Here is a 15,929-nt window from a genome sequence, read left to right as displayed (position 1 = left end):
TAATGGTTATATATTAATATCCCACTGTGGTTTAGATTTCCATTTCCATAAAGCCTAATTGAATATATTTTCATGTGCTCATTGCACATTCATTTATCTTCTTTTGTGAAATGTCTCCTCAAATTGTATGTTCATTTTTAATGGTACCATCTTCTTGTAGAGTGGAAGATGTTTTATGTTCTATATTCAAGATCTTTGTCAGATAATATGTTTTGTGATATATTTTCTCTTAGTCGATAGCTTGTCTTTATCTTTTCTTTAACCATTTTTAAAAAATTATTCTTTAAGTTCTAGGGTACATGTGCACAACATTCAGGTTTATTACATATGTATACATGTGCCATGTGGGTGTGTGCTGTACCAATTAACTCATCATTTACATTAGGTATATCTCCTAATGCTATCCCTCCTCCTTCGCCCCACCCCATGACAGGCCCCTGTGTGTGATGTTTTCTGGGTCCAAGTATTCTCATTGTTCGAGTCCCACCTGTGAGTGAGAACACATGGTGTTTGGTTTTCTGTTTGCAACAATTTGCTAAGAATGATGGTTTCCAGCTGCATCCATGTCCCTACAAAGGACATGAACTCATCCTTTTATATGGCTGCATAGTATTCCATGATGTATATGTGCCACATTTTCTTAATCCAGTCTGTCATTTATGAACATTTGGGTTGGTTCCAAGTCTTTGCTATTCTGAATAGTGCCTCAATAAACATACATGTGCATGTGTCTTTATAGCAGCATGATTTATAATCCTTTGGGTATATACCCAGTAATGGGATGGCTGGGTCAAATGGTATTTCTAGCTCTAGATCCCTGAGGAATCGCCACACTCTCTTCCACAATGGTTGAACTAGTTTACACTCCCATCAACAGTGTAAAAGTGTTCCTTTTTCTCCACATCATCTCCAGCACCTGTTGTTTCCTGACTTTTCAATGATCACCATGCTAATTGGTGTGAGATGGTATCTCATTGTGGTTTTGATTTGCATTTCTCTGATGGCTAGTGATGATGAGCATTTTTTCATGTGTCTGTTGGCTGAATAAATGTCTTCTTTTGAGAAGTGTCTATTCATATCCTTTGCCCACTTTTTGATGTGATTGTTTGTTTTTTTTCTTGTAAGTTTGTTTGAGTTCTTTGTAGATTCTGGATATTAGCCCTTTGTCAGATGAGTAGATTGCAAAAATGTTCTCCCATTCTATAGGTTTCCTGTTCACTCTGTTCACTCTTTGTCAATTTTGGCTTTTGTTGCCATTGCTTTTGGTGTTTTAGCCATGAAGTCCTTGCCCATGCCTATGTCCTGAATGGTATTGCCTAGGTTTTCTTCTAGGGTTTTTTATGGTTTTAGGTCTAACATTTAAGTGTCGAATCCATTTCAAATTAATTTTTGTGTAAGGTGTAAGGAAGGGATCATAACATCACAATTAAAAGAACTAGAGAAGCAAGAGCAAACGCATTCAAAAGCTAGCAGAAGGCAAGAAATAACGAAGATCAGAGAAGAACTGAAGGAGATAGAGACACAAAAACCCTTCAAAAAATCAATGAATCCAGGAGTTGGTTTTTTGAAAAGATCAACAAAACTGATAGACCGCTAGCAAGACTAATAAAGAAGAAAAGAGAGAAGAATCAAATAGACGCAATAAAAAATGATAAAGGGGATATCACCACTGACCCCACCGAAATACAAACTACCATCAGAGAATACTATAAACAACTCTATGCAAATAAACTAGAAAACCTAGAAGAAATGGATAATTTCCTGGACACATACACTCTCCCAAGACTAAACCAGGAAGAAGTTGAATGCCTAAATAGACCAATAACAGGCTCTGAAATTGAGGCAATAATTAATAGCCTACCAACCAAAAAAAGTCCAGGACCGGATGGATTCACTGCTGAATTCTACCAGAGGTACAAGGAGGAGCTGGTACCATTCCTTCTGAAACTATTCTAATCAATAGAAAAAGAAGGAATCCTCCCTAACTCATTTTATGAGGCCAACATCATCCTGATACCAAAGCCTGGCAGAGACACAACAAAAAAAGAGAATTTTAGACCAATATCCCTGATGCACATCAATGGAAAAATCCTCAGTAAAATACTGGCAAACCAAATCCAGCAGCACATCAAAAAGTTTATCCACCATGATCAAGTGGGCTTCATTCCTGGGATGCAAGGCTGGTTCAACATATGCAAATCAATAAACGTAATCCAGCATATAAACAGAACCAAAGACAAAAAACACATGATTATCTCAATAGATGAAGAAAAGGCCTTTAACAAAATTCAACAGCCCTTCATGCTAAAAACTCTCAATAAATTTGGTATTGATGGAATGTATCTCAAAATAATAAGAGCTGTTTATGACAAACCCACAGCCAATATCATACTGAATGGGCAAAAACTGGAAGTATTCCCTTTGAAAACTGGCACAAGATAGGGATGCCCTCTCTTACCACTCCTATTCAACACAGTGTTGGAAGTTCTGGCCAGGGCAATCAGGCAAGAGAAAGAAATAAAGCATATTCAATTAGGAAAAGAGGAACTCAAATTGTCCCTGTTTGCAGATGACATGATTGTATATTTAGAAAACCCCATCGTCACAGCCCAAAATCTCCTTAAGCTGATTAAAGTAAAGCCTCAGAATACAAAATCAATGGGCAAAAATCACAAGCATTCGTATACACCAATAACAGACAAACAAAGAGCCAAATCATGAGTGAACTTCCATTCACAACTGCTTCAAAGAGAATAAAATACCTAGGTATCCAACTTACAAGGGATGTGAAAGACCTCTTCAAGGAGAACTACAAATCACTGCTCAGTGAAATAAAAGAGGACACAAACAAATGGAAAAACATTCCCTGTTCATGGATAGGAAGAATCAATATCGTGAAAATGGCCATACTGCCCAAGGTAATTTATAGATTCAATGCCATCCCCATCAAGCTACCAATGAGTTTCTTCACAGAATTGGAAAAAACTATTTTAAAGTTCATATGGAACCAATAAAGAGCCTGCATTGCCAAGACAATCCTAAGCCAAAAGAACAAAGCTGGAGGCATCATGCTACCTGACTTCAAACTATACTACAAGGCTACAGTAACCAAAACTGCATGGTATTGGTACCAAAACAGAGATGTAGACCAATGGAAGAGAATAGAGCCCTCAGAAATAATACCTCACATCTACAACCATCTGATCTTTGACAAACCTAACAGAAACAAGAAATGGGGAAAGGATTCCATTTATTCCATTTATTCCATTTAATAAATGGTGCTGGAAAAACTGGCTAGCAATATATAGAAAGCTGAAATTCTTTATTTTTAAAATAACAAAAGTTTTTAAAATTTTGTTCTTTTTTTACTTTATAATTCATGTTTTGTTTGTGTTTAAGAAATTTAGACTTTTATTTTCCTTTATCATGTTTTGTCATTGTCACTGTATGGACCATGCACAGAATTTCTAGTTTTATTCCTCAGTATTTTTTATACCATTGTAAATGGAGTTAATTTTTGAAATTTCTTGTTGTAATTATTCACAGCAAATATATAAGCTACAATTAATATATCTTTAATGACCTTTCATATGCAATATTCATACATTTGCTGATTATTTTTAGTAGCACATTTTTTGTTAACCACATTTTCCTATGTATATAATGTCATTTTCAGATAGTCCTATTTCTTCTTTTCTCATATTTTTAATTTTTAAGTTTCTCTATCTTGCCACTTTTCATTGGATAAAACTGATATTATAATGTTGCTTAAAACTTTGCCTGGTTCCTGATATTAGATTAAGATGTTTGAGACTTTAATAATTAAGTATAATGTTGTATGTCTTTCAAATATTTTTGATCAGATTGTAGAAGTTTTCTTTAAATTTTCTTTCCTAAGACTTTCAATTCTAAAACAAATTAAATGAGTATTGAATTTTTGAAATGCATTTTCTGCATCTATTAAATTTATTATATATTTTATGGCTTTATTCTATTAATATACTGAATTATAATTGATTTCTGGATATTTAATCAGTCTTGCATTTTCAGTAAAACTCTATTCAGTCATGATATGTTATCCTTTTTATATGTTGATGGATATAATTAACTAAAATTTTGTTAGGGATTTTTGCACCTGAATTCACTGGGTATATCTGTAGCTTCTTTGGTTGTGGTATTTTTAGATTTAGTATCACCATAAAACTGGCCTCATGATATGAGTTGGGAAATATTGCCCCCCCTTGTGCTTTCTGTAGAAGTTTCTGTATTGTTATTATAATTGTTTTCTCAAATACCTAATATAATTCACCAATAACGTGATTTAAGTGTCAAGGTTTTATTTCAGGATTCCTTTTAATTATGAATTTAATTACTTCAATAGATGTAGAACTATTCAGATTTTTCTATATTTTCTTATACCATATTCAGTAATTTGAGTCCTTCCAGAAACTTTAATTTTACCTACATCATCAAAATTTTTTCGCATAAGTTTGATCATGATGGTTCTCTATTCTCACTTAATATCTATAACATTTCTAATTTTGTACTCTCTTTTATTCAAAATTTTAGTAATTTATATCTTTCTGATTTTTTTCTTGATCATGTTAACTAAATGGTCATCAATTTTATTGATCTTTTTAATGGAGAAGCTTTTGGTTTCATTGAATTTTCCACAGTTTTCTAGGCATTTTTTGTTTCTGCTTTTAACTTTTATCACTTTCTCCTTTCTGCTTACTTTTTATTTGCTCTGCTTTTTATTATGTAACTTAGGCATAATTGCATATTTTTGATTTTAGACCTTCCATCTAGTATATGCATTTAAAATTATAAATTTCTTTCTAAACTCTGCATTAGCTGTATTTCATAAATTTGACATACAGAATTTTTATTATCAGTCTGTTAGAAAACTTTGTTAATTACCCTTGTAATTTTTGACCCATCAGTTATTTTCAAAGTATATTGCTTATTTTAAAAATATTGGTGGATTTTCTAGGTAATCTATTATTATTAAATTCTAATTTAATTTCACTGTGGTCAGTGAATAGATCATATTGTAAGATTTTAGTTTTTGAAATATATTAAGACCTTTTTGATGACCCAGCATACAGTTTATCTTTATGAATCATATCTTTTTGAACAAAATATTTATTGTAGAATTTCTGGGTGAAATGGTCTAAAACTGTCAACTAATTCAAATTGTTTGAGTTACTTTCATTTTCTGTATTTTTAAGGTTTTCAGTATACCCCTAATCATTACTGAGAAGGAAATGTAGAAATCTCAATTTGTAATTATAAATTTATTTATGTTTCCTCTTAGACTTCACAGGTTTGATCTATTTTATCTATTTGAAGCTCTCTAATTAGGTGCATACACATTTTACATTGTTATCTCTTTTTATGAATTTATTATTCTATCCCCGTACCAAGATTTTTTTTTATTCAAACCTGTTGATATTTCTCATCTTGAAGCCAACTTTATCTAATATTTATATATGCACTCTAACTTTCTAAAAAAATTTTTTTAAATAGAGTTGCTAGGCTGGTCTCAAACTCCTGGGCTCAAGCAATCCTCCCACCTTGGCCACCCAAAGTGCTGATATTACTGGTGTGAGCCACTGTACCTAGCCCACTGCAACTTTTGTATGACTATTGTTTTCTATGGTATGTATTTCTTTATATTTTTCTGTCAATTCATTGGTATTTTTACTATTAATGTGTGTTTTCTGAAGTCAATATGTATTTAGGTCTTCTCATTTCTTCTGACAATTTCTGCCTTTGATTAGAATGTTTACACTGTTGACATTTAATATACCTGAAATAGTTGGATTTCTTTTTTATCCCATCTCTTCTTTCTTTTTCCTCTTTTCTCACCATTTTGAAATTAAATAGGTGGTTTTAAAATTCCATTTTATTTCCAATATTAACTTATAAGCTACACTTGTTTGCTACTTTTTACAATGCTAAGTTTTTATAGTGGCATTTAGAGAGATCATTGTGACTATAGACACATGTATTCTTAACAGAGTTGAGAACCTTAGTCAAGCTCAGGGAATTTAAAACTGAAGAAAGGTATAATATTTACGGAGGAGCAAGTTTTGATTTTCACTGGCTTAGGAGGACCTTTCAGTGACACATATATTAAAGGTTTTGGCTACCAAGTGAAATAAATTTCAGTAAGAAATTTAGTACCTGACAGGGACATAAACAAATAATAATAGCAGCAACAACAACAGTAACAGCAAAACTGGACAGGATGGTGATTAGATTCTTATAAGTTCCCTGATAGCATATATTAAATACTTGAAAGGTGCCCCCAGGGAGATTGTGCATTGCCAGATAATTCTCAAAAAAAAACTAAGTGATGTGTCCCTCCCATATCTTAAACTTATGCTTCATCAAAACTTTTCATTTGTATCCCAGCAACTGTTCCCCGAGCTAAGGAGCCACAGCAACAGGCATTCGAACACTAGAGTTCCACCAACAGACATTCAAACACTAGAGTTCCACCAGACAGACATAGGGAAGAGTGAGAAGGTAAAACTGCTAAAAATTTAAGACTTGAATTTATATTTCGGATGTCCAGTTTTCTCTCTCTCTCTTTCTCTCTCTCTCTCTCTCTCTCTCTCACACACACACACACACACACACACACACACACACAGAGGCTTTCTCCTTGGTCAAATCTCACATGCGATTCAGAATTGCAACATTAGGAACTTGGAGAGTGACACAAGTTTCATTTCTGGTATTAGACATTTTTATGATTATTTAACTCTCCCTGGCGAGAATTGCTTTTGATGAATTACTTTATGTCCTAGATGAAAGAGCGTTGAAAAACAATACCCCTTTACCCCCGCTGACATAAAGCACATTAACCATGATCCTTTTTCCAGGATGTAAACCTTATTCTTTCATTTGAGCTTCAAGTCACAAAAGTAAATCTGCTTTGTGAAGTCCACCACTGCCCCTACATGCCAATGTATTCCATAACGTTTCTTTTAATTTTCCACCCCTGTATATGTACTTCAAAATTACAGTCTTTTCTGTTCAACCTATATTCCACTCACATGCTGCCTTGCTTACTTCCCTGGCAGACATAACAATAGACATATGGCCATGGAATTCATACTCTTTATTCCTAATTTGTTCTTCTGCTCAAACCCTCAACTATTTCCGAATTCCCTAGACTAGTTGAAAGAAAAGGCCAAAAATTCCTTACACATTTTCTTCTAAGACCCTTATAGAACACATATTTCTGTTCCATTACTTTATTCCCAACTGGTTTTCATTTAACCCTCCCAGACTTATTGCAACTCCTAAATAGAGAGCATTTCTATGTTAGTATGAGTCCTTCGAAAAGCAGATGTCAAGATGGGATAAAATATACAAAGACTTTATTAGAGGAAACCCTGTGAGAGAAAAATGAGAGAGCAGCTGGGGAAGATCAAGAGAGCTGTCACACTGCAATGCAAGTCTGAGCCTAAGTGAAGAAAAGAGGGAGGGAAGATTGGGTGTGAGCTTCTACTCTGTCCTGTAGTTTAGAGCACCTTCAGCAACGCCATCAGGGAGTCCTGTAGCCAGTCAGTCAGTAGAGCACAGGTATCCGTTGTCTTACAGGACCACGATTACCTCAGCAGAGCATAGTCGTTGACTAGGAGCAACCTGTAGGAACCATGAGATCTGCCCAAGTTTGCTGATATCTTTCTGAGCCCAATACCGGGACCCTTAGTCAATGCGACTTTTGGAGTTGGAAGGCTGAAAGGCACAATTCCTAATGCCATGTTTCACATCCTTTTCCAGAAAAGGAAAGAGATTTTGAATAAGGAGGTATACAATGTTGATACTGTTCTCTTCACTAAAGCCTCTGCTTGAACCGTGTATCTGGTCATAAATGGCAGATGAATACAGGCCTAGGATTAGCAATTAATCTATATCAGGGTAAAAAGAAGTGATAGTATTTTCAGAGTAAAAGTAGAATAATAAAATAAAGAAAAACATCATCCAAAGTATTTAAAAATGCTCCTAAAGTCTTTTCAAACCACAAATACATTAATGTCATATATCTGCTCTAATTAAACCTAGCTTTTCTAAAGTATCAACATTAAGATAAATAGGGACAATTATTCATTTTGTTTTGCTTAATTATGTGTTGTAGGTTTAAACCCATTTTTCATTATAAATGTGCAGTGTTTCAGACACATTCTGCCTAATACAGGCTTATATGAGTAACATGGGATCCTAACCATCATTTATGACATTGCTTCTATAGGGAATTAATTCCAAGTTTCAAGTGATGAATTTATAAACGAGCTTTTGTGCAAGCCTGTGTGCAAATTGGAGATGTCTTATATCTTTCACAAGCATGCTATGTGATCTCTGCAAAATGTTTCCATCTCTGTTAATTGAGCTATAACACTCTGGAGTAGGGAAGTAAGCAATAATTATCTTTTTTCTTTTTCTAAAATGCACATCTGGGTACACAGAAACCCCTCCCAAGGCTTTCCTTTATCGACCACCCCCAGTTTAAACTTAAACATGTATGTTCTGCAGCAAAAGTTATTTTTCTTGATTGAAATCAGAAGAGTAATTAACTTTGAAGAAGGAGTACTGATTGGGAGGAGATATGAGAGGGCTTCCTGGGACGCTGGGAATGTTCTGTATCTGTATGGGTTCATGCTTACATATGTGTATATAAATGTAATAATCAGTTGAGCTCTCCATTTAAGATTTGTGAGGTTTATGTAATTATACTTGAATTAATTTTTGGAAAAACTTAACTGATAAAAAATAAGGAACTCTATAGAATGAGCAAAGATAATGAATAATTATTTATAGTTAGCTAAGTTTATCCAGCTATAACATATCTATATTTTAATCAACACTATTGTCAACTTTACCCCAAGACACTCACATAAAGTGATGCTAATATTTACAATTTTAAGTGCTGGTGATTGGTCGAAAGATTTATGTTTTAAAATGTTTTTAAATATTTTTGTGTTTTAAAATGTTTATTTTTGCATGTTTCAAATCAGCTGACTCAGCCTGACTGAGGGTGTTGCAATACTGAATTTGTTGAAGTTCACATTGCCAGCAAAGGCAGTAGTAGTGAGTAGATCTAGAATGCAGGAAGCTGTTCGTTAAGAGTTGTAAGAGAAAAATATAGTTGAAGAAAGTTTACATTGCCTCAAATTGAAAGGATTAGACAAAGAGGCATTAGATAAGATCTTATCACTTTTGAAGGTAGAAATTTATTTCAGAAGCTGATGAAAACTAGTGACTTTCTCTCTTCAAAAGCACACACATATACAAAGGCACAATTTTGCATAGAACTACAAGTATATTCACAGAGCGCTTATCACCCATTGATGAGCCACCTAAGGTTTTGTGGAAATCATACTAAAAATTCCTCTTCTAGAAAGACCCTTTGATATCCGAAATGTGTCAGGTACAGTGATGTACAAACCAGAAGATAACGCCCACAAGAAGTTTACTAGTAATCTTAGGGATAAGACACACACACCCATGAAACAATTAGTAAATGATTGGCACAGACCACAAGAGATTATTCTGTTTTTAGGCTGTAAACAAAGCGTAATTTAGAACACTCTTTCAATAGTTTCCCTGTGTTTTGTATGCTGTACTTCTTATGTTTTTATTTTTTGTTTTATGATTTCATCAGAGGTTATATTTTCAGTGTTTATATAGATTAGAATTTACATACAACGGGTACATGAGGAACAGATTCACAGAATGCAAAGTTCCTGGTGTATAGTTAAACATTTTTTACAAATTGGGCTTGCAATATCTCAAACTCTGTTTCTTTTTCTCCTTGTTTTCAAGTAGGAAGTGAAGAGACTATGATATATTTTCAAAGGCCCTACAAGTAATTCAAAAGACTTTGAATAATCGAATGTTTTTCAGGTTGGTGGTCATGTAAACCAGGTTGTACCCAGAGTGAAACAGGTAGAAGTGAGGGTGGAAGAATATTCACAATCACCTCTTCCTCACCTCCACAATAATTACCATTATTTTCTCTTTTCCTGTCCTCTTCCACCCAAAATATTTGCAACTAATCTGTGAGTCCCTGTTCTCTAGGAAAAAATTAAGGGCAAAATTTTTACATCTTCTTTCTGATAGCATACCTTATTTCTTTTGTTTTTTGTTTTTTGTTTTCATTTGGAGTAGTGGAGGAAGTGGAAAGAAATATAGAAATTATCTGACTTCTGTCTCTATTAGAGAAAAATTTCAATAAAAAAATAAAAATTTTCAGAAATATTAAATTAAATGAGTAAACATGTATATATACACACCTATTCATTTAATGTGTGTGTGTGTGTGTGTGTGTATATATATATATATATATACACAAACACATATAGATATGAACACACATAAATTTTATCTAGAAAAAATGATTTTGATTTGGCTTATTCCAGAAATTAAAGGATAGAATGTTGCCACCTGAAAATAATTTAGAACTTAACACCCTAAGTATGACCTAAATGCCCTGAAGATAGCAACATTTAGCATTTTAATACTCTACTTGACATGAGAGCCTCAGTGTGGCATGAAGTAAAAAAGAGCTTACCATCTTCTGATCTATGATAAACACTTTAAAAGATGTGCATGGGTTTACAAAATTAATTAAAATGCCTTGGAAATAACAATCACTTCATTACAAGTATCATAATTTTGGACAAAAGTACAAAGTATATATGGCACTCTCCAAGAACCTGGACTAGCCATTCATGAAGCACAGTAGCTGAAGTTATTCTGTTTGATACCCTTTTCTCTTCTTAATGCTTACCAAACACATCCACCCTAGATAATATAAATATATGTGTGTATGTGTATGTGTGTGTGTGTGTATATATATGTGTGTGTGTGTGTATATATATATATACACATACACATATATACACACACACACACATACACATATATATAGTCCTTCCCACTAGAATAAAGGCACAGGAAGAGCAAATATTATCTTTGTTATTTGTTGCCCTATCTTTACAGTAGCTAGCACAGATACTTGGACATAATAAATGTTCAGTTAAAATGTTCTGCATGCCTAAGTTATCCCATTCTATCTTTCTGTCATAACAAATTACCACAAATATAATTAAAATAGCATGACTTTATTATTTCACAATTTTCTGTAAGTCAAGAGTTCAGGCACAATGTGTCATAGCTGGCTTGCTGCTCCACATTTCATAGACCAAAATCAAGATGTTATTTTCCAGGAGCTCTGGGGATGAATCCCTTATGAGCTCATTCATATTGTTGGTAGAATTCAGTTACTTGTGGTTGTAAGATGGAATTTCCCATATCCTTGCTGTCTCTTGCTCAGGGGTCATTTGCAGCTTCCAGAAGTCACCTGCATTCCTTAGTCCTTGACCCCTTTCCCCTATCTTCAAAGCCAGCAACAGTGAGTGGAATCCTTTTCAAATTTTGAATCTCCATGACATCCCCCTCTACCTCATATCTTCTCTGTTTTTCTATTCTTCCACATCTTTCTGACGAACTCTACTACCTTTCTCTTCTGCTTTTAAGTACTATGTGATTGCACCGGATCTAGCAGAAAAATCCAGGATAACCTTCCTGTTTTTAAGGTCAGGTCATTGTTAACCTTAATTTTATTTCCAAAGTGTCTTGGCTGTAGTACCTAGATTCATATTTGTTCAAATCACTAGGGGATGGCAATCTTAGAAACACATCTTTAGAATTCTGTCTATCAAAGTCCTAAAAAATGGAGAATGTGTATGAATTACTCAAGGTTCTTGGTTCATTGGAGAGAAGACACAATATAAACATTAGTTATGACTACTAACACACATAAACTTTGTGTTGTGGTGGTCATGAAAGTGAGAGTGGGCAGGTAGTTATTTCCATATGCATTTTTAATCCAAACATATTAAGGTACATTTCTGGCAAGTTGCCTCGAGTAGCTTGATTTGAAGAAAATGTTATGGGAATGGTTACTATATTTTAGAGCAGGTGCAACTAAGATCCCAGTGAAAACAGAAGAATATCAAGTAAAGCCAATTAACATGAGAAAAATATATTGCCCTGGAATTGCATTTCCACTATTAACTTTTTCTATTTGTGTTTACTGATATTCGCAAATAAAACAAACATTTATTGTTTGGAAAGGAAGTTTCACTGAGAAAAACAAAGAAGAAAGGCAGAGAGATACGAATACTTGGAGGTTAGGTGGAATAGAAACTCCAAGAAAGAATTAAATAAAACAGATGTGAACATGGGAACAAAAATTAGAAAAATGAATGTTGGCCGGGCACAGTGGCTCATGCCTGTAATCCCACCCCTTTGGGAGGCCGAGGCGGGCGGATCACGAGGTCAGGAGATCCAGACCATCATGGCTAACACGGTGAAACCCCGTCTCTACCAAACAAAATACAAAAAAATTAGCCGGGCGTGGTGGCGGGCGCCTGTAGTCCCAGCTACTGGGGAGGCTGAGGCAGGAGAATGGCGTAAACCCGGGAGGCGGAGCTTGCAGTGAGCCGAGATCGCGCCACTGCACTCCAGCCTGGGCGACAGAGCGAGACTCCATCTCAAAAAAAACAAAAAACAAAAAACAAAAAAACAAAATAGAAAAAGAAAAAAGAAAAATGAATGTTGACAAAAGAAAGTTAGATAACATAAGGTTAAACTAGGCAGAGACTTAAGAGAAAGCACAAACTGAAAAGATTGAGGCTTTTCCCTATAGCTAAGGAATTATTTTTCTCTATTTTATACTTTGTCCATTAAAAATGTTCAAATGGACTAGAAAAATGGTAACCGTATTTGGGTATTAGTTAATATGCTTATTTCCCTCTAGCTTTATTCTCCTCTATGCAGTTAACACTCTCATAAATAAACAGAAACATTAGTGTGAATGCTTGCAATTTGGAGCTATTCTCTAAACACTTGTGACTGGCACAGGGTTATGAGTCTCCTAGATAAGGAACTTGATTTAGGTATTGAGATAGAGAAAACTGTTTTACAGAGACTGCAGCATACGAGGTGCAATAGATTGCATTACTAACTTTCATTTCAAGACTGCATTTGCATCTTCTCAATCTTTGGTTTACCTGCATCAATTTCTTTCCAATAGCTGTCTCCTAATTTCCCTTGGTAACTCCCCAAATGCCCTACATATAGCCCCATATCTGAAGCTAATATCATACCAATGCATTCTTAGAATTTGAATTGGTACACAGACATTCTTTGGAGACATTCCTAATGAGTTTATTATCAATGTTCTTCCTTCATATTCCCCTTGTGGGCTTTTACTGGTTTCACCCATAAATGTGATTCTTACAACAAATTCATCTTTAAGAGAATCTATCCTCTTCACTGATTTTGCACTACCTTTCTCCTATTCCTTTTTGTTTGGTGGATTTTATATATTTCTTTATCTTCACCCACCTTTAAAGCAACAGAGCAAGAATGAGCACCTGGAGCTACGTGAACATTGCTGTTTTTTGGGACTGGGTTTTCACTGAAAAATTCAATGTCAGTCTGTATGGGAGTGACTAAGTGGACTGATGCCTGTTTAAAGTCATCCTGCTTCTCCTGGCATTCTCAGAACAGGTCCCACTTACTCAGTAGTAACCGAAACAAAGGTTTAATGACAGTTTCCAACACTTGTAGACAGAAAACTGTTCAGAACTGTGATATGAAATCCTTGTAAGTGGTAGTTCTTGCATATGTCTCTTTAAAAAGAAAGTTTAGTTTTCAGTAGAGGAAAGATGTTAACCACTCTAGATAGCCTAAGACTAACCCTCCATTCTTCTTTCTTATTTGAATGATTTCATTGACCCCTGATTCATTACTCAGTCACAAAATTAAAGTCTATTATGATCCAGACACATTCAAACATCTTTCAAAACCCATCTCTTCCTTTACTGAGTATTTTTCCTATTAATTTTTACACACCAAATGTAATAGCCATTTTAAAATTGATTTACAACTTTGCATTTGATTTTAGCAGTATTTTATTTTTGTTTGTTTATTTTTGGCACTTAAAGATTATTCTCTGGCTAAAAATATTTGACTTCCCACTTATAACAGAAAAAAAAAATATTTCCTTCTTGGTCCAGCTTTCATGGCCTCACAAAATTTGTATATATCCTGCTTGTCCAGGCATGAGGGAGCCATCTTTCTCCAAAATATTCTGTTACAATCAATGTGCTTCATTCATTGAAGGATCATTTTAAGAAACATTACATCTTCAGGGTTAAGCAGTAATAATGTGAAGAAGCTCATGTGTCAGAATAGTACTGGTTCACTCTCTAATTGGGCTGGCTTTTTCTAAGGACATTTGTAATTATTTTTTATCTTTTTAATTAATAGATTTCAATTTTAAAAGACGTTTTAATCTTATGGAAAAATAGAGAAGAAAGTACAGAAAGTTCCTATATATCTCCTCATATGTGCTGGCCCACTGTAGCCCTCTGGCTTTCATTTTGTCAAGCCTGTCTTAGATCATTCTGATCTATACTTACTTTGTACTCTTAAAATAAATGTGGCTCTCAGAAACAACTTATAAAAATTGCCCATATTAATTCCTACATAAGGATATCCAGTTTTCACAACACAATTTCTTGAAGACGCTATCCTTTCTCCATTGTGTCTTCTTACTATCTTTGTTGAAGATCAATTGATTATAAATGTGTAGATTTATTTCTGAATTCTGGATTCTGTTCCACTGATCCATATGTCTTTTTTATACCAGTACCATGCTGTTTTAATTATTAGAGTTTTGTAGCAAATTTAGAGGTCAGGTAGTGTGATGCTTTCAGCTTTGGTGTTTTTTTTCTTCTGTGTCTGTGAAAAATGTCATTGGAATTTTGATAAGGGTTGACAAACTCTGTAGGGCAATTTGGGTAGTATGGACATTTAATAACAATAATACTTCAAATTTTTGAACATGGAATGTCTTTCTATTTATTTGTGACTTCTTCAATTTATTTCATCACTGTTTTATAGTTTTCAGGGTACGTATCTTTTACTTTCTTTGATAAATTTATTACTAAGTATCTTTAATGCTACTGAACGTGGGATTTTTAAAAAATATTTTACACCATTGTCTTAGTTTATTCTTAATGTTATAACAAAATAACCTAGACCGGGTAATTTATAAAAACAAAAATGTATTTCTTACAGTTCTGGAGTCTGGAAAGTTCAAGATCAAGTCTCCAGCAGATTCAGTGTCTGATGAGGGAAACTCTCTGTTTCCAATATGTTGCCTCCTTTCTGCATCCTCAAAGAGCAGAAGGTGGAAGGACAAACAGGGCCTACTTACTTCTCCACAGAACTTTTATACACCCTTATACCTCCTAAAGTTCCCACTTTTAAATACTATCATGCTGAGTTTTAGGTTTCAACATACAAATTCTGGGGGGATACATTCTGACCATAGCAACTACCACAAAAATCAACTCAACATTCTGTCTATTAAAGGTTGTGTGTTGTTGTTATTGTTGTTGTTGAGACAGAATCTTGCTCTGTTGCCCAGGCTGGAGTGCTGTGATGTGATCTTGGTTCACTTCGGCCTCCTCCTCCTAGGTTCAAGCAATTCTCCTGCCTCAGCCTCCCAAGTAGCTGGGACTACAGGTATGTGCCACCATGCCCAGCTAATTATTGTATTTTCAGTAGAGACAGAGTTTCACCATATTAGTTAGGCTGGTCTTGAACTCCTGCCCACAAGTGATCCACACACCTCCCAAAGTGCTGAGATTACACACATGAGCCACCATGCCTGGCCTATTAAAGGTTTAAATGTAAGACATAAAACTGAAAAAGTGCTAGAAGAAAACAGGGGGAAAAATCCCTCCTGAAATTGTTCAAGGCAATAATTTTTTGTATATGACTCCAAAAGCACAGGGATAGATAGCAAAAACAGACAAATGGGATTTCATCCA

The sequence above is a fragment of the Macaca fascicularis genome, chromosome 2 (genome assembly GCF_037993035.2).
Source record: "Macaca fascicularis isolate 582-1 chromosome 2, T2T-MFA8v1.1".
NCBI classification, from domain to species: Eukaryota; Metazoa; Chordata; class Mammalia; order Primates; family Cercopithecidae; genus Macaca; species Macaca fascicularis.
The sequence above is the reverse complement of the archived record's forward strand: the minus strand, read 5'-3'. Positions refer to the sequence as shown.